This window comes from Chlorocebus sabaeus, chromosome 9 (assembly GCF_047675955.1).
Source record: "Chlorocebus sabaeus isolate Y175 chromosome 9, mChlSab1.0.hap1, whole genome shotgun sequence".
Classification (NCBI taxonomy): Eukaryota; Metazoa; Chordata; class Mammalia; order Primates; family Cercopithecidae; genus Chlorocebus; species Chlorocebus sabaeus.
The window spans coordinates 96,893,649-96,918,012 of NC_132912.1; the positions used below are offsets into that span (position 1 = coordinate 96,893,649).

A 24,364-nucleotide genomic window follows, 5' to 3' on the forward strand; every position below is an offset into this window, starting at 1 on the left:
ATTTTAATCAGTATGTTTGTTGGTTGTTAGTTGGCTAAACACAGATACAGTAGTTGCCTATTTTGGTCATTTAGTAAACTCTACCTAATGCTAACAGGATATTCCTATTCTGAATCATATATATCTCTGATTGACTGAGGATCTGTCAGCCTTTGTTACTTAAACACTTTCTGGCCAGGTGCGGTGGCTCATGCCTGTAATCCCGGTGCTTTAGGCAGGAGGATCGCTTGAGGCCGGGAGTTCAAGACCAGACTGAGCAAAATAGCAAGACCTTGTCCATACAAATTTAAAAATTAGCTGAGCATGGTGGTGCACGCCTGTAGTCTCAGCTACTGTGGAGGCTGAGACCAGAGGATCCCTTAGCCCAGAAGGTTAGAAGCTTCAGTGAGCTAGGATCATGTCATTGTACTCCAGCCTGGGTGACAGAGCGAGACACCATCTTTAGAAAAAAACACAAAACATTTTCTAACTGTAGCTCACTTTGCAGCCTCCATAGCTTGCAAATCAAAATCCTGATGATGGTTGTAAATGTCAGTGACCATGATAAGGCCCATGAATACAGCAAGTGTAAGAGGCTGAGCTCAAGCGGTTCTGTATCCAGACATGTCCTGAACACCAGTCTATCTGGCACTATTGTGCTAACCATTTTACATGTACCACTTACTTGCTCCTTACAACCTTGGGAGACAGATATTGTCATAAGCCCCGTCTTATCAATGGGAAACTGAAGTATGTGGAGATGAAGTGATTTTCCCAAGATTACACAAGTGGTAGGTGGCGATTTTGGTTTAATCCCACATAGTCAGGCCCTGAAACCTGGGCTTCGAACGACTATAGGATGCTGCTTCTCACCTGCAGCAGGATTGTGTTGGCGGGTGGTGCCTGCTAAAACTGCAGATTCCTGGTCCCACCCCAAATTGAGTAACACAGAATCTCTGACAGAATCTCTGGGAGTCCACATGAGAGCTTGCAAACCTCACTGCCCCGAAGTTGTTTTTAAAAATAAATCTCCTGATGTTCTTGATTTTCCTTACTGATAAAAATGGGATGGAAAAATGAAAGTTCCAGTAAACTGAGTGATTTTATTAGTGGATTTCACTGTATTTCATGAATTATTTTAAACTTCCAGATCTACCCACTCTCACATCCTTAGGATCCTATCTTGTCTTTATTTTTAAATTTCCACCTGAACTTAAAAGTGAATTGCCAAAACTTTTAAAATCTAATTTTAAATTAAACTTGGATTTCTTCCATTCACTTCCATAACCTTGGGAATCAAAGACAAATCAGTGATTTCACTAATTCAGAGTTAGTGATGATATGACCTACAGCTGGGTAGAGGCAGACTTTGGACTATCTCTGAAAATAGTTTAGCTAAGCAACTTCAGAACGTAAACAAGATTTCTGGGAAAACACTTAAACTACTTAAGAGAACAGTCTGTTTCAAGTATTCTCAAGCATCTATTTTCATACAAATTATGGGTATGCTGATTAAAAATCAGTCTTATATAGGCAGATCCCAAATGATCTCTACTAGACATGACTGGAATAGCTAATTTCTAGTTCTTTTGTATACCATCAAAAGAGAATTTTCCAATTCAGATTTTTCACCTATTTTGAATGGCCTTGCCTTCAAATTAGCATGGTTTTATAGACGGTAAAGAAAAGGAAGAAATGGAGTGTGCATTTATTTAATACATGCTCTGGACTGGACATTTTTACATTTTTTTAAATCTCATTCAATTCTTATGACAGTTGTCATCATCCCTGTCTTGCAGAAGAAGTGAAGCTTAGGCAACAAAATAAATAATGATAGTGTTTGATTATGGCCCATAGAGTAAAATAAATATTTTTGAATCCATACTGATACAAATAAATCAGTGCGGTGGGGTTGGGGAGTAGGGACAGCAATTACTTATAGAAAAATTTCAATTAATAAATGCAGTAAGAATGAAAAAAATAGAAAATTATCATTAGAACACTACAGTAATAACTGTCGCAGGCAAGAACCACTGATGAATTCTAAAATTATTGGGCAAAAGTAAGTTTGATGAGAAATAGGATATTTGCAAATAGTCTCAAAGCATCTCTCCACAAGGTATTTATTAATACAAAGGGAAAATAGAACAGTGGAGAAACCGGGTAGACATTGGCTTGACCAAGCGATCAAGGCTAACATGATTAGTAATGAGACATATCAACATATGCCTCCTGATATGGTGCCCTGAGAAAGGCAGGACTTCATCTCTGTGGTGTTCTTGCCAAAAACACACTACATAAGTCTAGTAATGAAAAAAATATCAGGCAACTCTAAATTGAAAGACATTCTACTCTTCAAAAAGCATCAACGTCATAAAAGGTAAGAAAAAATTGAGGAACTGTTAAAGGCTAGAGGAGACCAGGAGACGTAACAACTAAATGCAGTGTGGGATCCTAGTGGATCTTGGACTAGAAAAAGACATTAATGGAAAAACTGGAGAAACTCTGAGGCTTATAGTTTAGTTAGTATGATTGTATCAATGTTAATTCCTTGGTTTTGACAATTGTGCTATGATTATGAAAGATACTAACATTAGAGGAAGCTGAGTGAAGGGTGTACAAGAACTCTCTTTACTGTCTTTTGGAACTTTTCTGTAAATCTAAAATTACTTCAAAATAGAAAAAAATTTTTAAGCAGTGAGCTCAGAGAGATTGAGTCACTTCTCTAAGTAGCTGAGTGGATATCAGAATCCAGATCTTCAAAGTCTATCTCTTCTCACCCAGCTGCTTCTCTCTTGTTAAATTATCAGGTTCAAGTCTGTAGTAAAACCTGGTTTGCTAATTGAGAATTTAATTAGACTTGGGTCTCCTTTCCCTCTTCCCTCCCTATCTTTCTACTCCTTTTCTAAATCTCCTGTGTGTCTATCCTTTCTCTACTTCTCTTTCTGTTTCTGTTTTTATCCAGTTTCCCATTATCTAGGTTCCTGCCATCACTCCCTCATTCATTCATTCATTCATTCACTCAAGACATTTATTTATTTGAATTTTTTAGTTTTAATTTTTGTGGGTACATAGTAGGTGTATATATTTATGGGATATAGAGGATATTTTGGTACAGGCATACAATGTGTAATTACAACAGAGTAATTAGGGTATCCATCATCTCAAGCACTTATCCATGTATTAAAAAAACCCAATTACACTCCTTTTATTATTTTTAAATGTACGGTTAAATTATTATTGACTATAGTCATTCTTTTGTACTATCAAATACTAGATCTTACATTTTTTTCTAACTATTGTATGTACCCATTAACTATACCCACTTCCTCCCTCACTCTCCTCTACTACCTTTCTCACCCTGTGGTAACCATCCTTCTACTTTCTGTCTCCATGAGTTCAATTGTTTTAATTTTTAGCTCCCACAAGTAAGTGAGAACACACAGAGGTTATCTTTTTGTGCCTAGCTTATTTCACTTAACATAATGACCTTTAATTCAATTCATGTTATTGCAAATGACAGGATCTCATTCTTTTTTATGGCCGAATTATATATATATGTGCTACATTTTCTTATCTATTCATCTTGTTGATGGACACTTAGGTTGCTTCCAAATCTTGGCTATTGTGAACAGTGCTGAAATAAACATGGGAGTCTAGATATCTCTTCGATAGATTGGTTTTCTTTCTTTGGGGTATATACCTAGAGGTGGGATTGCTAGATCACTGAAGACATGCTTATTGACTGGGCACAGTAGCTCACACCTATAATCCCAGCACTTTGGGAGGCCAAGGCAGGCAGACGGCTTGAGCCCAGGAGTTTGAGACCAGCCTGGGGAACATAGCAAAACCCCATCTCTACAAAAAGTACAAAAAGTAGCCAGGCATGGTGGTGCATGCCTGTGGTCCCAGCTACGTGGGAGGCTGAGGTGGGAGGATTGTCTGAGCCTGGGAGGTCAAGGCTGCAGTGAGCCGAGATTGTACTACTGCGCTTCAGCCTGAGTGACAGAGTGAGTCCCTGTCTCAAAAAACAGACACATTGAGCACCTACTGTTCTCTAGTCTTCTCTTTTTTTCCATTGGCGTGTCAAACATAATTTTTAAAACTAAGAAATTAGCAGTATATGGTGAAAATTGACGTTATGAGCCCATACTTTGATTCTGCCAAAATTGGATACACAAAGTAAATGCACTTTCCTCAGTGGAAAGAAGATGTATATTCCTTGGAACATTGTAGTATCTTAAAGACAAGACAGGGAATATTAGCTCCATTGCAGGTGCTAGTCACTTGGGGTGGGGGGAAGTGAATGCATTTACTCATGCATCCATTCAGTTAATCCAGCGCTTCTTAGAAGTAGTGTACTGTGGTAGATATGCACTAAGGAAAGTAAATAGAAGTCTGCCAGAAGCTACCAGACATGGACACAAATATCTACCAAAAAAGGCAGAAAGTAAGTGCAGTGAGAGTGGCACCAACAGAGAAGGCTGGGGTGTCCAGGTGGGTGACAAGATCTCATTCTACTGAGCCCTGGAGTCTGGCGCTGGGTCTTGAGAGATGGGAGGAACAGAGGGGGACGTTCATAGGAAATGGAAGGCAGTCCAGACAAGAAGACAATCAGACAGTTTTTGTCATGAGCAAGACTCATGATTTAGGGAGGCAGCTTGTTCCCGATTGCCCCCAGAACCACGCTTATGAGCTAGAAGTTTCTATATTCTAACAACTCTCTACACAATGACTTAACTGTAATGCGGGAAAAAGGAAGAAAATTCCTAATGCTTTTCGGGCAGTTTTGCGTAATGTTTATTCTTAGGAAAGCATGGTTAAAATGCAACTCAAAGTACGACCATGAAATTACTGAAAAGGTTCAGCTTACATTAATGAAAGCCTGGAGATAAAACATTTAAAATCAGTTTGGATTGTGGCTTGGAAGCAATGTTTCCTCCCCATTCCCCCTTCTCCTGCCCTATTAGACTCTGGTGCACACACTAGAGAAACTTCTTAAAGGCAGTCTCTCTTTATCCTTGAAAAGAAACAGAAGCACAAGGAGGGGTCAGTCCTCAGGCAGAGCTAGTCAAGATCTGTGTTGAGTGTAGGCTTCATCCTGCTTTGCTTAGTTTGGGAGACAGGTCTTCCCGAACTTTCTTAATCTGAACACCTCTCTGTAGTCATATTCCTAATCTAAAGCTCACAGAAGCTAGTGTTCTTTCTCTCTCCTTTCAGGTGGAGCAGACTAACTTCTTGACCACCCACGAAATCTCTCACTTTGACAGCCTGAAGTCGTATTGTTCTTTTTTCCCCTCCTTGTCTTCCTGCATCTAGCTTACCCTCATTCCTTTTGATCCTACTTTTAAAAAATTCCTCTTAAAATAAATTCCCAAACCTTTTATCTTTTCTAGAGGAAATGCAGAGGCATTTTTATAGACAATTTTACCAAAAAGATTACATACTTTAGTGCAAGCAGGTGAGAAGAGAGGAGAGGCAAATTGAGATTGCAGGGCATCCTTCCTCCCTTCGCTTCCTCTCCCTGCTTTCCTGAGAAGCACCTTGGTGGAACGTGGAGTGAGGGGGAGGATCCTGGCATCACAGTTCTGAGTCACTAGCTCTCAAACCTCATATCTCCTTAATATGGCCTTTGCTATTGTGTTGTTCACCAATGATGATTTTGGGGGTTGGAACCCTTCATTGCATCTACAGCTGGTCCTTGGGATCGATCACCAGAGTAAATTTTTGACTCCATAACCTGTCACCACCCACACCAATTCCAGGCACTCTTTTGTGTAACAGACAGTTGATATCTCTGGCTGGAAAGTGATTTTCAAGGGGCCATATGCAGGTTCACTTTTTTCTATGTCCTAAGAGAGCAGTTTTTGCTTGTCGGGTGGTTCTTGGCAACACCATTCAGCAGGGCTCCTTTTTCAGACCAGCTGGTCTGGGCGCAGGTCGTGAGCCCTAGATTGAGACCCCCAGTTCTACTGAGACCCCAGCAGACTCTACAAGGCTTCCACCTGCCTCTGCCCTGGGTGTCTTTTCCCCTCCCCCATTCTGTGTGGTCAACCTGAGCATTCGTCAGCTAGCTTCCCTGTACCACACAAACTTGGGCAGCCCAAAGTGACAATGAGTTGTTGCTTGTTCCTTCTGTCTGGTAGGTTTCACCAGATGCCAATTCAACAGTTTAAAGGCCATCCTCTCTATGAAGAATGCCAAGGTGCAGCTTAACTTCCTGGTAAAGAATAGTAAGAATAAATAAACCATCTGGTCAAAGAAGAGCCATTTGAGCTTTCAGCCAGAGTTCCTTATGTACTTCATAGCAATGATGATCGCTTTGGCAGATTCCAGCATCTAAAAGCCTGTCTGGTGATAGCCAGGGAAAGACCATTTCAGCACAGTAAGCAGAAATCATAGCATATTATAATGATGTGAGGCAGTGTCATGTCCAAATAGGTTCTTTCACCTGAAATGTTTTAGAAAAAATATTGGTTTTGAATTTTTGTATTGAACCATGTTTAGAAACATCTCTATCAAAGTTTTCCCCCTCTTTCATAAAAGCAGACAGCAGAGCAAACCATCTGTTCAGGGCTGCTTTACAAACTTCCTTCCTCAAATCTGAACACTCACAGGATAAACTGCTGACAAAATCCCCCTCAGGGTAAGGGAAATTTCAGCTCACTTTGGAAAATCACATTTTTCCTTGACAAAGCACATCTCCCTCTGAGAGCAGATGTTGTATTCTTTCCCTGGAACGTTTCACTGCCCATTCCAGGAGTAACAGATACTTTACTCCAGACATTTCTCTACTAAAAACAATACAGTAGGCAAATAAATACAGAGACTCAGCTGTGCAAGGCGGCATCCTGAGCGCAAGGTTATTTGTAGGTGGCACTTCCATCCTGGAGCTGACTGACAACAAATCATGTCTCATGGTTCCTGGCAGTCAGCACCCACACAGGGCTTTCCTCACCCAGAGTAACACGTAGGGCTGAGAAATAAGAGGGCACGGAGGCTTAACATCCTTCAGGTGCCACTCTGGAGTCAGGCTGCCTGGGTTCTGATCCACCATTCCCAGCTGTGCAACCTCAAGCCAGATACCTAAGCCTTCATCTTTATCTTATTTTGATTTTAGTTTTATTTTTTTTTTGGAGACAGGGTCTCTGTTTCCCAGGCTGGAGTGCAGTGGCTGATCTTTGCTCAGTGCAGCCTCACCCTCTCAGGCTCAAGCGATCCTCCCACCTCAGCCTCCCAAATAGTTGGGACTACAGGTGCACACCACCTCGCCCGGCTAATTTTTGTATTTTTAGTAGAGATGGGATTGCACCATGTTGTCCAGGCTGGTCTTGAACTCCTGAGCTCCAGAGATCCACCTGCCTTGGCCTCCCAACGTGCTGGGATTTCAGGCAAGCGCCACCAGCCTAATCTCTCATCTTTAAATGGGGCCAATAATATACCTACCCCAAATGCTTTATGTGAGTAAAAGAACATGTCAAATAAATGATATGTTTAAAGCACTTATTAGGGACCAAAGACACAGTAGTGGTGTGATGTTAGTTACAAAAACAAAAAGCAAAAAAAAAAAAAAAAAAAAAAAAAAACCCACTAATATAACTGCATTATTAGAATAACTAATGATAATAAATTCCATTTTTTATTATTGTGATCACCCCCACTTAACAGATGAGAAAACTGAGGCACAGAGAGACTAAGTGAATGACCTGTGGTTTCAGGGCTGACAATTGAACCCAGGTGTTCTGGCTTCCAGAGCCAGCATTCTTGGCTCATCTGCTTGGTACTTTTGAATCAAAAGCTGAGGGACCTTCTTTCCACCACTCGATTCTCTTACTCTAAATGAAACCATTTTCCTCGCAATAGGATTCAGAATTTTTTTATGATTTCGATATGTGTAAAAATGTTGACCTGTTTGTTGATTTTAACCTATCTGCTAACTTCCTGATACTGCAAATACAACATCTCCTTTTAACTGGGAGACTGTGGCCATTGAAATGGGGAGGACAACAACATCTAAATGTCTGAAAATATTAGAGTATGGGGGATAATTTATCTTTTCCACAGCACCAGGCAGAAGGCAGATTTCAGATTTTTGGCTTTTCAAGTCCCTTCTTGGCTCTGAGGTTTCCTTAAGTGTGAAATGCCTAAGAAAGATTGCCCCCAAAATCTAAAGGAGTTTATTTATATTCCTCTCTTGACCACGTCATTTCTACTATATTTTTCCTCCTCTCTCTCTGTTCATTCCTATTTTACATGAAACCTACACACTTAGCAGTGATGGTGCTGTGGTTTGAATGTGTTTACTCCAAAACTCAGGTGTTGCCACTGTGATGGGATTAAGAGTTGGGACCTCTAAGAGGTGATTAGGCCATGAGGGCTCCTCCATCATCAATGGGATTAAGGCCCTTGTGAAAGAGACTTCATGCAGCATTCAGCTTACTTGCCCTTTCACCTTCTGCCATGTGAGGACACAGTGTCCCCTTCAGAGGATGCAACTCTCACCAAACAACCAAAATTGTTAGCACCTTGTGGAGCTCCCAGGCTCCAGAACTATGAGAAAATAAATTTCCACTCTTTATACATTACACAGTCTGTGGTATTCTGTTATAGCAGCACAAAATGGACTAACACAGATAGCTTTGAAATTCAAAATCTTAAGTCCTACCTGTGCTCCCAGTTGGGGCAGCAGGAGGAGGCAGTGGGAAGGGGCTGCCTTGCACCTTGTCAGGCAGGACTGGCACACCTGCACTCATTCTTCAGCTGTCTAATGTGACTTCCTTGAACAGTAGTTCTCACTGATCAGCAGAATGAAGACAATGGGAATCAGAATAGTTTTAAAATGCACACATGTCCGTAGCCCACCCCCAAGAGATTCTGCCTCCATGGATGCAAGGTGGGGCCTAGGCATTTATAATTTTAAAAAACTCCATGAAGGCCAGGCTTAGTGGCTCACTCCTACAATCCTAGTAGTTATCTGAGGCAGGAGGGTTGCTTGAGTCCAGGAGTTCAAGACCAACCAGGAGTTCAAGACCAACATAGCAAGATCCTATATCTATAAAAAATTTAAAAATTGACAGGGCATGGTGGTGCATACCTGTAGTTCCAGCGACTGGGGAGGCTGAGGTGGGAGGATCATTTGGGCCCAGGAGTTGAGGCTGCAGTGAGCTAGGTTGATGCCACTATACTCCAGTCTGAATGATAGAGTGAGACCCTTTCTGTAAAATTTAAAATAACAAAAAGGAAAAAACATAGCTTCATGAGATAACCCTGATGCCACCAACACAGCAACAGTTGAGAATCACTGCTCTAGAACATCAGTCACAGCAGCACTCAAAGAGAACAAAGCTGTATCCCAAAGCAAATAGGAGGAAAATGTCCTTCTTCCTTTTCTTTCTATATATATATATATATATATTTTTTTTTTTTTTCATTTTTTGCTCATAGTACTACAATGGAGGACTTCATTTTGAAACAGGAGGAAAATGGCTTCTATCTTTGGGGTCATCCATTAGTGCAGATAATTGAGAATTGTTCAAAGTACATTTAAATAAATGTAATGGCTTGTTTTCCCTCCCTTCATTTCTTTTTTTTTTTTTTTTTTTTGAGACAGAATCTCACTGTGTCACCCAGGCTGGAGTGCAATGGTGCAATCTCGGCTCACTACAACCTCCGCCTCCCAGGTTCAAGCAGTTCTCATGCTTCACCCTCCCAAGTAGCTGGGATCACAGATGTGCACCACCACACTTGGATAATTTTTGTATTTCTTTTTTAGTAGAGACAGGGCTTCACCATGTTGGCCAGGCTGGTCTTAAACTTCTGGCCTCAAGCAATCCACCTGCCTTGGCCTCCCAAAATGCTGGGATTACAAGCATGAGCCACCATGCCCAGCCCATCTTCATTTCTTTTCTTTCTTCTTTCCTTCATTCCTTCCTTTTCTTCTTTCCTTTCTTGCTTTCTTTTCTTTCTGTATTTTTTTTTTCATTTTTTGCTCTTAGTACTACAAAATGGAGGACGTGATTTTGAACCCTTTAACATTTAGACTATGTCTTTACTATAATAGGCTATCTTCATTCTCAGTTCTCCTAAGCTCACATTGTGTCTCCAGGATTTAACTGGCCCAGAAAGTTAACTGTCAAAGCCATTGACTTATTAGAGAGCTGTTTAATTCTGTTTTAAAGCAGATATCAGTTAACACCTCTGTCTTGAGACTGGTAGAAACAATAATGGATCCAGTGGAAATCAACAAATAGATGAATAAGAATTTTGACCTATGCGAGCAGTATTGTTACTATTAGAAATAATAAACATGACCCAGAGAAGCAGTGCAGCAGTGCCTCAAGGCCCGCCGTCTCACTTAAATGACCCTGAACACTGTGGGAAAGACCAGGTCAGCTTTAGTCAGAGATTGGGATTTTGAGCCTCTTTCCAGGACGGCATTAGCTGACCCTATTAAGATGTGTAATTCTGCTCTTTGAAAAACCACTCTTAGAGATTTTTGCTGCACATGTGAGAGCCAAGGAGAAATGTATTTATGCTTTACTGAGGATCTGCATTTGCCCAAAAATTTAAACATTCATAAATCCAACTGCTTTCTCAATGCCTCCCTTTGGCTTTTTTCATTCAACAAGACTTTCAGTACTAACTTTTGTACTAAATGCTGTTTGTGCACGGGAAATATGGCACAGAACAACACAGACAAAGCTCCTGCCCCACTGAGCTTACATTCTAGTCATGTCTAAAAGACATCTCAAATATGGCCAAAATAGAATTAACTTCTCCCTCCCCACCATTTACATACCATCCAGGACCTTCCCCCCTCAATCAATGCTGCTGCCCTCCCCGTCTCAGTGAGCAGCTTCAGTGTCAACCCAGGTGTTCAGGCCATCAACCAGAGTTTGATTGATTTACTCTTTCCTCATACCCTGACATCTAAACTGTACTAGGCTATTCTTGCATTGCTATAGAGAGATACCCGAGGCTGGGTAAGTATAAAGAAAAGAGGTTTAATTGGCTCATGCTTCTGTGGGCTTTACAGGAAATGTGGAGCTGGCATCCACTTCTGGTGAGGCCTCAGAGCTTTTACTCATGGCGAGAGTTGAAATAGGAGCAGGCACGTCATGGGGCGAGAATGAGAGTGAGAGAGAGAAAAGGGGGATGTCCCAGACTCTTTTAAAACAACCAGCTCTTGAGTGAACTGAGTAAGTGAGAACTTACTCATCACCAAGGGGACGGCACTAAGCTATTCATAAGGGATCCACCCCATGATCCAGTGCCTCCCACGAGGCCCCAACATTGGGGATCACATTTCAACATGAGATTCGAACAGGGCAAACATCCAAACCATAGCATAAACTCTCAGCAAGTTTCATTTGCAGTACTTGCAAAATACCCCCTGAATTGGCCCACTCCTTAGTGTTTCATCTGCTAAGCTGGGTTGAAACCAGCCACCATTGCACTTATCTCCAGAACTGCTTTCATTCTGACAAACGCTATAATCCATTCTCCACCCAACAACTGGAGTGATCGTTTATAAGCATAAAGGTAACTCCCCTGCTAAGTGTTGCTTCAATGGCTCCCCTTTGCATTTGAAATAAAATCCAAAATAACAAGACCCTGCATGGTTTTGCTCCTGCCTACTTCTCCAACCTAACTTTATTTATTTGTTTATTTAGAGATGGGGTTTTGCTCTTGCTGCCCAGGATGGAGTGCAATGGCACGATGTCAGCTCACTGCAACCTCCACCTCCTGGGTTCAAGTGATTCTCCTGCCTCAGCCTCTCTAGTCGCTGGGATTACAGGCACCTGCCACCATGCCCAGCGAATTTTTGTATTTTTAGTAGAGACAGGCTTTCAGCATGTTGGCCAGGCTGGTCTCAAACTCCTGTCCTTAGGTGATCTGCCTGCCCCAGCCTCCCAAAGTGCTGGGATTATAGGCATGAGCCACCACGTCTGGCCCTCCAACCTAACTTTATGCACCCACCCCTCTCTCTGGCTCCGTTTTAGCCACACAGCCTTTCATTCTGTTCCCTGGACATGCCAAGTTAGTTTTCTGTACACAGCCTCTGCAGTTGTTGTTGCCTCTGCAAAAGACCTTCTTTCTCAGATCATATCACAGCTACTGCCTTCTCTTGGTCATGTCTTAGCTCAAAAGCCAGGGAACTTGACTTGTTGGTTTTTTTTTTCTATCTCCTTAGACTAGAAACTTTTCTAACTTGTTCATTGCTATATCTCTTGTTTTTATGCCTGGTACCAACTATATAGTAGATGTGTAATAGTATTTTATGAATAATGCTAATTAGCGTAAATAATTATCCTATTAGGTACTGTTAGAAATACAAAGAAAAGCAAGACATGGGTCATTTTGTTGAAGGAATTTACAATCTAGTTCAAGGCATACAAGACATAAAATATTGAATAAATATACACGTAAGGGGATAAAGCAATGCCAAGCATGAACTATTGTGTAATAGATCGTAGAGAAGTGCTATGAGTTAGTAGAAAGAGAAAAGAGTATAATTCTATCATTAAGTCTGGGCATACAGCCAAGGTGGCTCACACCTGTAATACCAGCATTTTGAGAGGCTGAGGCAGATCACCTGAGGTCAGGAGTTTGAGACCAGTCTGGCTAATAGGGTGAAACCCCATCTCTACTAAAAGTACAAAAAATTAGCCAGGCATGGTGGTGCGTGCCTGTAATCCCAGCTACTTGGGAAGCTGAGGCAGAAGAATCACTTGAACCCAGAAGGCAGAGGTTGCAGTGAACCGAGTTTGTGCCACTGCACTCCAGCCTGGGAGTTTAGGTGAAACTCCACCTAAAAAGAAAAAAAAAAATGTCTGGGCATGAACATGGGGATCTGCCACTTACTGTGGGACCCTGGGCAAGTGAGTGATCTAAAAAACAGAATTCAGCTTCATATTTCTCATCTATAAAGCGGGATAATTTAATTAATTTCGCATGGTTATGGGGACATTTAAACAAGATAACATATATAAAATCACCAAGTACAGGATAGGTTCTCAGTAAATGGTAACTAGTGTGATTTGTGCAGAATGAGAGATAAAGATTGTGCATGCCGTGAGATTTGAAGAGGGAGATCACACAGGCACGTCTCCATTGAGGATGACCAAAGACTTCAGAGCTTTGGAGACTGGGAAGGCTTTTGTCAGGCACAGCTCCGAACTTTCGCACTGATGAAGTTTTGGAGGTAATGTGGACTCATGTCATTCACCAAATATAAGAATCCCTTCCTTGCAGCTTCTTGCCCAGCTTTTGCTAAAAACTTTTGAAGATGGGCTTCACTCCATTTCAACAAACTCATTGTGAGGATGCAGCTCGATTTGTTTTAACAGTCTTTCTTAAAACAGACTGAATTCTTTCTCCTTACAGATTCCACTTGTCAGTCCCCAGGGGGAATAGTAAAAATTATGTCTTCCTTTGGTTTGGTTCTCTTGAAGCTGGACATTCCCCATATCTTCAGAACTTACATCATTTGGCAAAATGTAAAAATGAGGCTCCCTCATCTGTTCTGAACAGTGAGTCTCTTCCTTCTCTCAATTGGGTAATTATCCTGCTCTTAATTCTGCTAAATTAATTGCTTTTCTCTATTAGCTCTAATTATTAGCCCAGATGATGATCAACTATAACTGCTAGACTTTTATCATATAAACAGCGATCAAGCTCATCTTTTCTTTGCATAGGTTGTTTTGTTTATTATTTTCCCACATGGGCATAGTATTTTATATTTAAGTCTACTGAATTTTGATTTTGGGGCATTCAGGCCTATCAAAATAATTTTGAATCTTCATTCAGCTTTGTGTTGAAGTAATTAACACTCCAGATTTTTTTCATATTCATTTGATAAATAAGTGTCATGTATATTTGTTCAAATTGTTGGTAAAAATGTCAAAGTCAAATAGGAATTAATAGAAAGCCTTATGGCATGTCACTAGAGACTATTCATCAGGTTGGCCTAACAAAACATTTTTTCAATTAGATGTGAGTCTCTTTAACTCTACAATCATCCAACAAATGTTTCTGCATTTTATGTCTCCTCTGTGAAACCACTTCCTAAAACCAAGATACATAGTTGATACACAAGTCAAATTATCTTATCAAAAGGGAAAAAAACTTAATTCGACAATTAGCTACTTGAGGATGTCTAATTTCTCTCGCATTCATTGATATGATGGTGATGATGGAGAGAGTGGTGATAGAGCTGCTGTGAATCCCATGCCCTGCACTGGGCACTGGGCCAAACACTTTACAACCCTAATCTCATTTAGCTTTTACACAGCCCTGAAAGGTGGGAGCCATGGCTTTATTTTACAAATAACAAAACTGAGAGAGAGGCTACAGAAAAATTAAGACATGGGGCTAAAAAAATGATAATAATTAATAAGCAATGAAAGGCTATAGAATTTGCCCAATATCGCATAGGTTGAAAGTGGCTAAGCCAAGATGAAACATAGACATATATATGTATATACACACATTACTGCATCTAGTTGCAATGTAAGTACTTGTCATAGGAAATATCATGAATAAAGAAACATGGGCATAAAATTCTGGTTTGTTGGAAGGGAGTTTAGGGGTAAGCAAGCGAGGGCAGGGCAGCATCTCCCAACATGATATGGGATGTCAGTATTCATTCTGTTAAAAACAGTGCCCCATCATCTAACACATAAGCCACATGCTAGGAAAGCAATGATAAGTAAGTTGTTTGTTTCACTGCAGGACTTCTCATGGATTTATTATGTTGATGTACATGGTGACTCCCCCAGAATGAGTTTTTCATAAAAATACTTGGGTACTGGATACCTGATGGCTCGGTACCCATTACTGAGTGTACTTTGGGAAACTGTAGTAGAGGAGGTGGATCTGGGTCTTAATGCCTCAGCCTCCCCAAGCAGCTTGGTCACAGGTTCCTCAAGGGCCAGAGAAGGAGCAGGGAAAGGATGAGGACTCAGCCGCAGGTCAAAGCAGGACAGATGCTGTGGGTGATGAGTCTGGATCCCTCCTGCCCTGGCACATGGACTTACAAGGTGAGATCTTAATCCCATGATTCAGATTCCATAAGCCTCACGCGAACACAAGTTTTCATTCCTTTTCATCACACCTCATACTTTGAAAGTTAGACAGACATTAAAGTTGTATGTAAATCGTTAGGGTGGAAAACATGCCGGACTGGCCCTAGACAAAAATGCAGCCAAGAAGTTTGTTGACATTTCCAGCCCCTAAAACCCCCTCTTCTCTATCTCCCTGCCCTGGTCCCTAGGTACCCACAGCTACCATGGAACCCACTTGCCCCCTTCCCTAGGTACTCACAGCTACCATGAGGTCCCAATTCCCTTAAACCACATCTCTCCCACGCCCCCAGCACCATAATTCATGTTATAGTGGTCTTGTTATGAGTCATTTTGTAATTTGTAAAATATTCTCCTTAATAAAAAGTAAAATTTGTCTTGTATTTGGGATAGTTCTCTATTTGGGTCAATTAAGTATACAAATGCAACGAATATTCCCTGTAAGTAGAGAGAATAAAAACCTATATATTTATAGTCCTTTAATAATTCCTAGGAAGTTCTCTATTGCTATATAAAACATGTTTTCTTAATTTTTAGCTATAGAAACCAACAACCAATCTTACGGAAAAAACTTAAAGTATACTTAAATTTAAACCATTTGTCAACTAATGTGCACATTTACACCACAACTTTACACTTAAGCAGAGCCCTTCACATACATTTTGACATTAACCCTTACATAGCCACTCTGTGTGGCTCTGGGACTCCAGCCTATCCTTCTGACTCCACGTCCTGGGCTCCTACTGTCCATCACTGCTGCCTTTCACTCCTGCAGCCTGCATAGCTTGGTTTGGTTTGTTTGTTTTGTTTTGTTTTGTTTTGTTTTGTTTTGTTTTGTTTTTCAGATGGAGCTTTGCTCTTGTTGTCCAGGCTGGAGCACAATGGCACAATCTTGGCTCACTGTAACCTCCACCTCTTGGGTTCAAACAATTCCCCTGCCCCAGCCTCGCAAGTAGCTGGGACTACAGGCATGTGTCACCACTCTCAGCTAATTTTTTGAATTTAGTAGAGATGGGGTTTCACCATGTTGGTCGGGCTGGCCTCAAACTCCTGACCTCAGGTGATCCACCTGCCTCGGCCTCCCAAAGTGCCGGTATTACAGGCGTGAGCCGTCATTCCCAGCCCTGTGTAGCATTTTGATAGACATTCCTAGAGTAGTTTTTCTTAAGAATTGTTCTACAGAACCCTGGTTTCTCAACATGCTCAGTAGGAGAAAGAAAAAAAAAATATATCTGTGGTCCAGTGAATTTCAAATACCCTTTTGCAGCTCTTTCCACTTGTGTATTGATAGTCACCATGCATGTTAGTATACTGAAGGCTGAAGAAGTCCAGCAATAAAGACACTTTTAACTCACCAGCATTTCTCAAATGTACTTAACCTGGAACTTTATTTTCCTAATCTTTCTCCAGTTTTCCAAAACACACTGCTCTTGAAACTACTAAAGACTATATATGGATATAGATATATAATATTAATATATTACATATTTAGTGTATATTATGTATGTAGTACACATACATATAATATATATAAAATATATATACATTAAATATATATAAAGGGAAAAAGATTCACCTGTGAAATATTTAAATTACCTGGCAGTTGACATATATTCCAGTATCCCTTCCCTCCTCTCTCACCCCAGGATAAGGACCCCAGGCAAGTGAGGATTGGACAGTTCTAAGGTGGGTCAAATAAATGAATAAAAAGGTGTAGATGCCAGGAAGATGTCTCAAGTGAGAGACCCAGCTTACTTAAACATATTCTGGGCAGGATCCTGCATGATGGACTGAAGACCTGGGTGCAGGAAGATCCATCAGGAGAGAGTTGCAGTAAACAACAGAAGATGACAAGGGGCCTGATTTAGGATGATGGTGAGAATATAAGGGGAAAATGGCTCCCAGATGCCTAGAAGAAAGAATACCAGTAATTCAGTGACTGTTCAAATAGAGAGGATGAAGGAGAAGGAGGGGTCAAGACTGAATTCAGGCTTTCCGAGCGTGGCTTTCGGAATAAGTGGAGCACCCATGACATCATTTTGGGTTACAAAGACTAGCCAAAGAGGTCAAGAGCATGTGCTTTGATTCAGACACTCAAGGGTTCAAATCCTAACCCTGTTACTTATTATCAGTGTATTTGGCCAAATTACTTCTCTGAGCCTATTTCTGCAACTATAAAAGGGGACTAAGAGTAGTTTCTTCATAGATTGTTGTAAAGGTTTAGTAAGAATGTATCCAAGCTGAGTGCAGTGGCTCACGCCTATAATCCCAGCGGGTGGATTGCTTGAGCTCCCAAGTTCGAGACCAGCCTGGGCAACATGGTGAAACCCCATCTCTACAAAAAATACAGAAGTTACAGGCATGGTAGTGCACGCCTGTGATCCCAACTACTCAGGAGGCTGAGGTGGGAGGATGGCTTGTGTCCAGGAAGCAGAGGTTGCAGTGAGCCAAGATGGTGCCACTGCACTCCCACCTGGCTGACAGAGCCCAACCTTGTCTCGAAATTAAATTAATTAATTAAATTTTTTAAAAAAGATATTGAATCTTGGCTGGGCATGGAGGCTCATGCCTGTAATTTCAGTGCTTTGGGAGGCTGAGGCAAAAGGATTGCTTCAGGCTAGCAGTTCAAGATCAGCCTGGGCAAAACGGCAAGACCTTGTCTCTACAAATTTAAAAACTAACTGGGCATTGTGTCACATGCCTGTAGTACCAACTGCTAGGGAGGCTGAGACAGGAAGATCACTTGAGCCCAGTAATAAGAGGCAGCAGTAAGCTAGGATTGTTCCGCTGTACTCCAGCCTGGCTGCCAGAATGACACCATAACTCAAACAACAACAGCAGCAAAAAAAGATAATGAATCCTTAGTTCAGGATAGTGCCTGGCACATAGTAGGTGTTCAACAAGTGCTAATTGCTATTTCCATTGTGACTATTATCATCATCATTGTCATCATGTAGGTTTTAGGGTGAGAGTAAAGTATGATCTTTAAATGGATGCCTACTACGCAGTGCAAGGCGGGAGCATGGAGCTCGTGTGCTAGATTGGTGATGCACATACAATTTTGGAATAATTGTTATAGAAGTATAAGCAAGCCATGAGAATCTGTTTTCTAAGACATATAATGTGAGAGAGATCACAGGCTTCAAGGATCAAGCTTTAGTAACACCCCTGTCATGGCAGATCATAAAAGGATCCAGTGAGAAGGATCCTGTGGGCAACACAAGATAATCAGGCAAGTGTGGGTGATGAGAAATTAAGGGGCCTCAGCTTCATAGGGTGTCTAAAAGAAAAAAGAAAAACCAATGGAGAAAAATTTTAAAGATGATTATCACATTACCCTGAGCCAGGGAAGCTGAGAAGTACATTAACAGAGCATTCAGAATGGCACAATGGCAAACATCGTGCAATGGCATAACATTACTCTCCTCTCCCGAAAGTGGGCACACTTGAATTGACATTTGCAGGAGAATTTCACCAGAGCAGAAAGGACCCCTCCTGCCCCAAACAAAAAAACCATGTTGTACAACAGTAAAGAAACTTAGCCAGACGCGGTGGCTCACACCTGTAATCCCAGCACTTTGGGAGACCGAGGTGGGCGGATCACGAGGTCAGGAGATCGAGACCATCCTGGCTAACACAGTGACATCCCGTCTCTACTAAAAATGCAAAAATTAGCCTGGCGTGGTGGTGGGCACCTGTAGTCCTAGCTACTCTGGAGGCTGAGGCAGGAGAATGGCGTGAATCCGGGAGGCGGAGGTTGCAGTGAGCCAAGATCGTGCCACTGCACTCCAGCCTGGGTGACAGAGTGAGGCTCCATCTCAAAAAAAGAAAAAAGAAAAAAGAAAAAGAAAAAGAAACTTGGGCTGGACAGGCACAGGGGCTCATGTCTGTGATCCCAGCACTTTGGGAGCCCAAGGCAGGAGGATCACTTGTGTCCAGGAGTTCAAGACGAGCTTGGGCAACATAGCAAGACCCTGTCTCTAAAAATAATTTAAAAATTATCCAGGTATGGTGGTCCGGGCCTGTAGTCCCAGCTATTCAGGGAGCCTGAGGTGGGAGGATCACTTGAGTGCAGGAGGTTGAGGCTGCAGTGAGCCGAGATCGTGCCACTGCACTCCAGCCTGGGCAACAGGGTGAGACCCTATCTCAGAAAAAAAAAAAAAAAAAAAAAGATAAGGAAAAAAAGAAACTTGGGCTTCCTACATAGGAGACTTCCAAAGTGGTCAAGACAGGTACATTTCAATATTTTAAGGGTTGCCATAAAGACGAAGTTGAGTTATATGTTGTGTCTTTAGCAGGCAAAACTAGATCTAGTCATTTCATCTCAGCCTTAGAATAGGCTGCCTGTTGAAGTAGTGAATTTCTTATAACTGGAGAAATTTCACACAGAGCCTGGCTGGCCAGCTGCAAAGCTTTGAAGAAACCGCTGGTTTTAGCTGCGAGGATGACCTACATCAAACCAAATCCTTCCCATCACCTGTTTTTGCACATCCTGTGAGCTAATAATGGTTTTTACATTTTTAACAGTTTTTAAAAATTTAATTGTAAATTGACATTATAATTATAGATATATGGAGTGCAAAGTGATGTTATAATAGATGTGAACAATGTGGAATGATTACATCAAGCTACTTGATATATCCATCTCCTCAAGTAGTTTACACTGTTATGGTGAGAACTTTTTAAAGTGTATTTTATTTTTATAATTTCAACTTTTATTTTAAATTCAGTGGATGTATGTACAGGTTTGTTCCATGGGTGTGTTGTATGACACTTGAGGTTTGGGGTACAAATGATCCTGTCACCCAGGTAGTGAGCATAGTACCCAATAGGTAGTTTTTCAGCCTTTGCACGCCTCCCACTCTTCCCCTTCTAGTAGTTTCCATTGTCTACTGTTGCCATCTTTATGTCCATGTGAACCCAGTGTTTAGCTCCCACTTATAAGTGAGAACATGCAGTATTTGGTTTTCTGTTCCTGCATTGGCTCACTTAGGATAACAGCCTCCAGCTGCATCTATGTTGCTGCAGAGGACATGATTTCATTTTTTTTTATGGCTGTGTAGTATTCCATGGTATATATGTATATCCCGTCCACTGTTGATGCATCCTAACTTGATTGCATGTTTTGCTATTGTAAATAGTGCTGCAATTAACATGCAAGTGCATGTGTCTTTTTTCTCTTTGGGAATATACCCAGTAATGAGATTGCTGGGTCAAATAGTAGTTCTGTTTTAAGTTCTTTGAGAAGTCTCTAAACTACTTTTCACAGTGGCTAAACTAATTTACATTCTCACCAACAATGTAGTGTTCCCTTTTCTCCATAGCCTCACAAGCATCTCATTTTTTAACAATTTTTAAAAATCAGTTTACGGCTATCCCATCTGGAACGTACTCGCTCTCATCTGATCTTGGAAAAACTAAAAGGATACTATTTTGCAATAGGTGAAAATTATATGAAGCTCAAATTTCGTGCCCATAAATACAATTTTATTATAGCACAGCTATGCTCATTTATGTGTTGGCTACAGCTGCTTTTGTGCTACAGTGTCAGAGCTAAGTAGTTGTAACAAAGATCAAATGGCTCACAAAGCCTAAAATACTTATCATCTGGCCCTTTACAGAAAAAGTTTGCCAACTCCTGATTAAGATCTTCCAATGGCCTCTTTTGAACTGGAAGATTCTGTGAGGAAGAAAAGTTTTAGCCTGAGATTTGGATAGGAGGTCATGGATCACTTGGAGACCGTCAACACAATAGCCTGCAGGGATAGCAAACTAGGGTGCAGTGGTGAGAAAATGTAGGTAATGGATTAGGCAATGCCTGTTGGAGAAGACTCACAGCAAACAAAGGTGAAAGCCTGGATGGTGGCTCCTCAGATCAGCACAGTATGGTGGGGTATTTTGGGGGATAAGATGACATGTAGAAGTCTGTGGCAGAACGGATATATAAAAGCTTTTCTTGTGTTTGATGAACCAGTGGTATACTCAGTATCTGCTTTATTTTACAGCATGGTTTAATATATCTCTTGTCATATCTCTCAGCAAGAGGGATTTTCTGAATGTTCTTGTTTATAGAATGTGCAGAAAATTTTTGCACAGAGAGTCATGCTTTTGTTGGCAAAAGAAAGTGAGCACTTGCTGATTTTCTGGCAATCCTAACAAAAATACTGAGGTGTATTTATACTCTGGGGGCCAAAACCAATTTCAAAATGACAGTGCTCAGCTCCATCATCATCCCAGCTTTCCTCTTCAGCCTCTACTGGGTTTAACAACTTTGTCAAATCCCTTCCTCTGAAATCCACTTCTGCAAGTAAGTTGAAACTAATTCTCTCTACTGTCATATAAACACCAGGCGGGCTTCCCTGCTGGGTGCTCAATAGCTTGGTCACCAACCAATGGATGAGATAAGCAGGCTAAAGTCACAGAAAGTGTGGTATGAAATTGTCTTTTTTTAAGCATTTTTTATTACATTTTACAGTGTGATTTCTTTATTAACATCTCTTAACAGTCAAAAGATGTTTGCTTCACACTGTTTTAAAGTATAATGGTATTCAAGTGGAATTTCAAGCTAGATACAGAAACTTAGTTACTGTTCTTACTCCAAACAAGGCAAGATTAGGGAGTCAAATACAATTCACTTTTTGTTATCTATGCCAATTAGAGAACCAGATATCCTGCTAATAAAAATCCATCCAGAACCAAATGTCTTACTTTGCCTAGTTTCTGCCATCCTCTTCATGGGGAATTACGCAACAACTATTAACAAATGGTTACATTCATTCATTTGCTTTTCACATTCATTCTTTGTCCCTATCTGCTCTTAATTTTTTAGTAGCTCTTCACTGCTGACCAGGTGGTGTCCAGGCATTTTAACCACATTCAAGGCTTGTCTCTGCAATGTGGCTGTCCTGTTTTCTCCCCATTAATCGCTTCATGCCCCTTTTACATCTGTCGACCTGGATGATTCACTGTTGGATTGTGCAGGAAGAGGCAAAGACTGCACAATTCCAGAGGGCACTGTTCACACAGTGCACAAGACAGTAGCCCCGGGTAAGAGCGCTGGCTCAGATTTGAATTCAAATCCAAGGCTCACTGCTTACTTTCTGTGTGACTCCAGGCAAGTTTCCTAACTATTGTATTCCTCAGTCTCTTCATCTGTAAAGTGGTGCTTATAACATTGATCTATATATAGGGATGTTGCAAGAATTAAAAGAGAATTTGAGGAAATGTGTTTACCAAGGTGATTGAACCTGAATCAAGCACTCAATGACTAACGATGATAATAATTCTAGGCAGCTAATAGCTTGGAATGACTTACTTTTAGAACAGATAAGAAAATTTTCCTTGCTTCCAATACTATCATATTTTAAACTCCATTTAGAGGCTATCAAGAAGTTTGGGGGAAACAGGGGCCACCATTTTGAACTCCTTGAATGATTACAAAAGTGGTAGATAGTGGTGCTGATATTAGGGTTGTTTCTATTGTCTTTATCTGGATTCGTGTAGAAACTTTATCTAAAGTTTTCTCAACACTCCTTAACCCAGAATGTTAAAGAAAAAAACCTCGTATCCACATTTAACGTGATTTGAAACTTCAAAATAGATTCGCTAGCATGAATAGAAGCACTTATAATGCCGAATAGCACTTTAGAAACATCACATGTTCTCCCTCCTCTAGCTACCCTGCTGTCCAAGACTGTCATCAGCTCCTCCCAAGCTGAGAGTCACTGCCTTAGAGAGAAAGGACAATGGGCAGGTCCGGATTTCTAACAGGGCTCTTCCAGTTCTCAGAGTTGGTGATTTGGGGACTAAGTGCCCAAACCCTGGAGATCCAGTCCTTCTCCAAACAAGAAAGAAGTCCCTGTGTAAAGAGACATGAGTGATGAAATAGAAACAGAAGTTTGGATCTAGGAATGTCACCCTAAGAATTAGGGGCTCCTTTTTTTTTTTTTTTTTTAAGAGGAATGATATGACACAACTCATGTTGTAGGAAGATAACACTTCACATTGGTGATTTCCTTTCCCTGGGGTGTTGAAGCTAATAGAAAAAGATTATGACATTTGTGTAACTCCCTGAAGATTTTAAAGACTTCTTTCTTAGAAATCCTTGAGAAAGCAATACTTACCCACCTGCTTGTAATAGTTTTAGGACTATTAGGTAATGCTAGTAGTTATCTCTAATAGTTAGATAACTCTGGAATATGAGTATGAAATCCTGACTTTTAGGAATTTCTTTGGTATCTATACTATAAATCTAAAAGACGTCAGGGGAACTTTGAACAGGATTATGAGTCTAGGCCTTGTGTTCTGTCTCTAACCAGCTGTGTCATATTGATTAAATCTTTTAGCCCCTCTGAACATCAGTTTCTGCCCCATAAGATAAGGAATTAGGCCAAATGATACGTAATGCTCCTTAGATTTTAAACTCTGGAGTTTAAACTCTCAGTTTGAATCCCGGCTGCATTGTTTATATGATGTACAACAAGTTACTAAGTCTTTCTCTGCCTTCCTTTGCCAGCCTGTCAAATGAGGATAATACTTCCTTCTAGTTAGGGTTGTTGTGATCAATAAAAGTCGTCTATTGCTATTATAATCTTCTGATACTTAATGTATAAGGTGCATTGTAAGTAATACTGAATCCAAAGTAACCTATATACACTACCGCCTTCCTATATGCCTTCACTGTGGGCTCAGGGGCTTGCCTTCTATAGGGTGAGGGTTACAGTGAGGGTTTTGCTATTGCTATACCCTATATATTATCGCATAAAATGTTCTCTTCTTCATTCCCTTGAGATAATGATTTCTTGTCTGATCTACCCTCAGCCTGGTTGTCACAGCTGGGCAGTACCCCCAGAGAAGAAGCAGCTGTAGCCCCAGCTAAGAATTGGGGGAGAGCCTTTTAAAATGGGAGAGGAGGATCTATAAGCTACCTTTCATGTGCGAGACTTAGAGAGAGGGCCAGGCATGGTGGCTCATGCCTGTAATTCCAGCACTTTGGGAAGCCAAGTCAGGAGGATCACTTGAAGCCAGGAGTTCAAAAGCAGCCTGGGCTTTGCTGACCCATCTCTAAAATAAATAAATTTAAATAAATTTAAAAATAAAAAAAGACTTTGAGAGAAAGGACCCCACTCAGGTATAATGAGGTGGTCTCACCAGCCCAGAACCCCCAATCCCCACCCCTTCTAGATGTGTTGCTAGAAGTAGAGAAAGCACTGTACTTTCTACACAACACATCTTTTTTATTTGCCTGTTGCTTTCTGTTTGATCTTTGTAACAGTTTTATTGAGATATAATTCACGTACTGT

The 24,364-nt window shown here is 41.0% G+C and overlaps 1 protein-coding gene across 2 annotated transcripts in view; it reads left to right on the forward strand.

Annotated features, from left to right (window-relative positions):
* Window positions 1–24,364, forward strand: part of PLCE1 (phospholipase C epsilon 1) — a 346,476-nt gene that overhangs the window by 191,976 nt on the left and 130,136 nt on the right. The window lies entirely within an intron of this gene.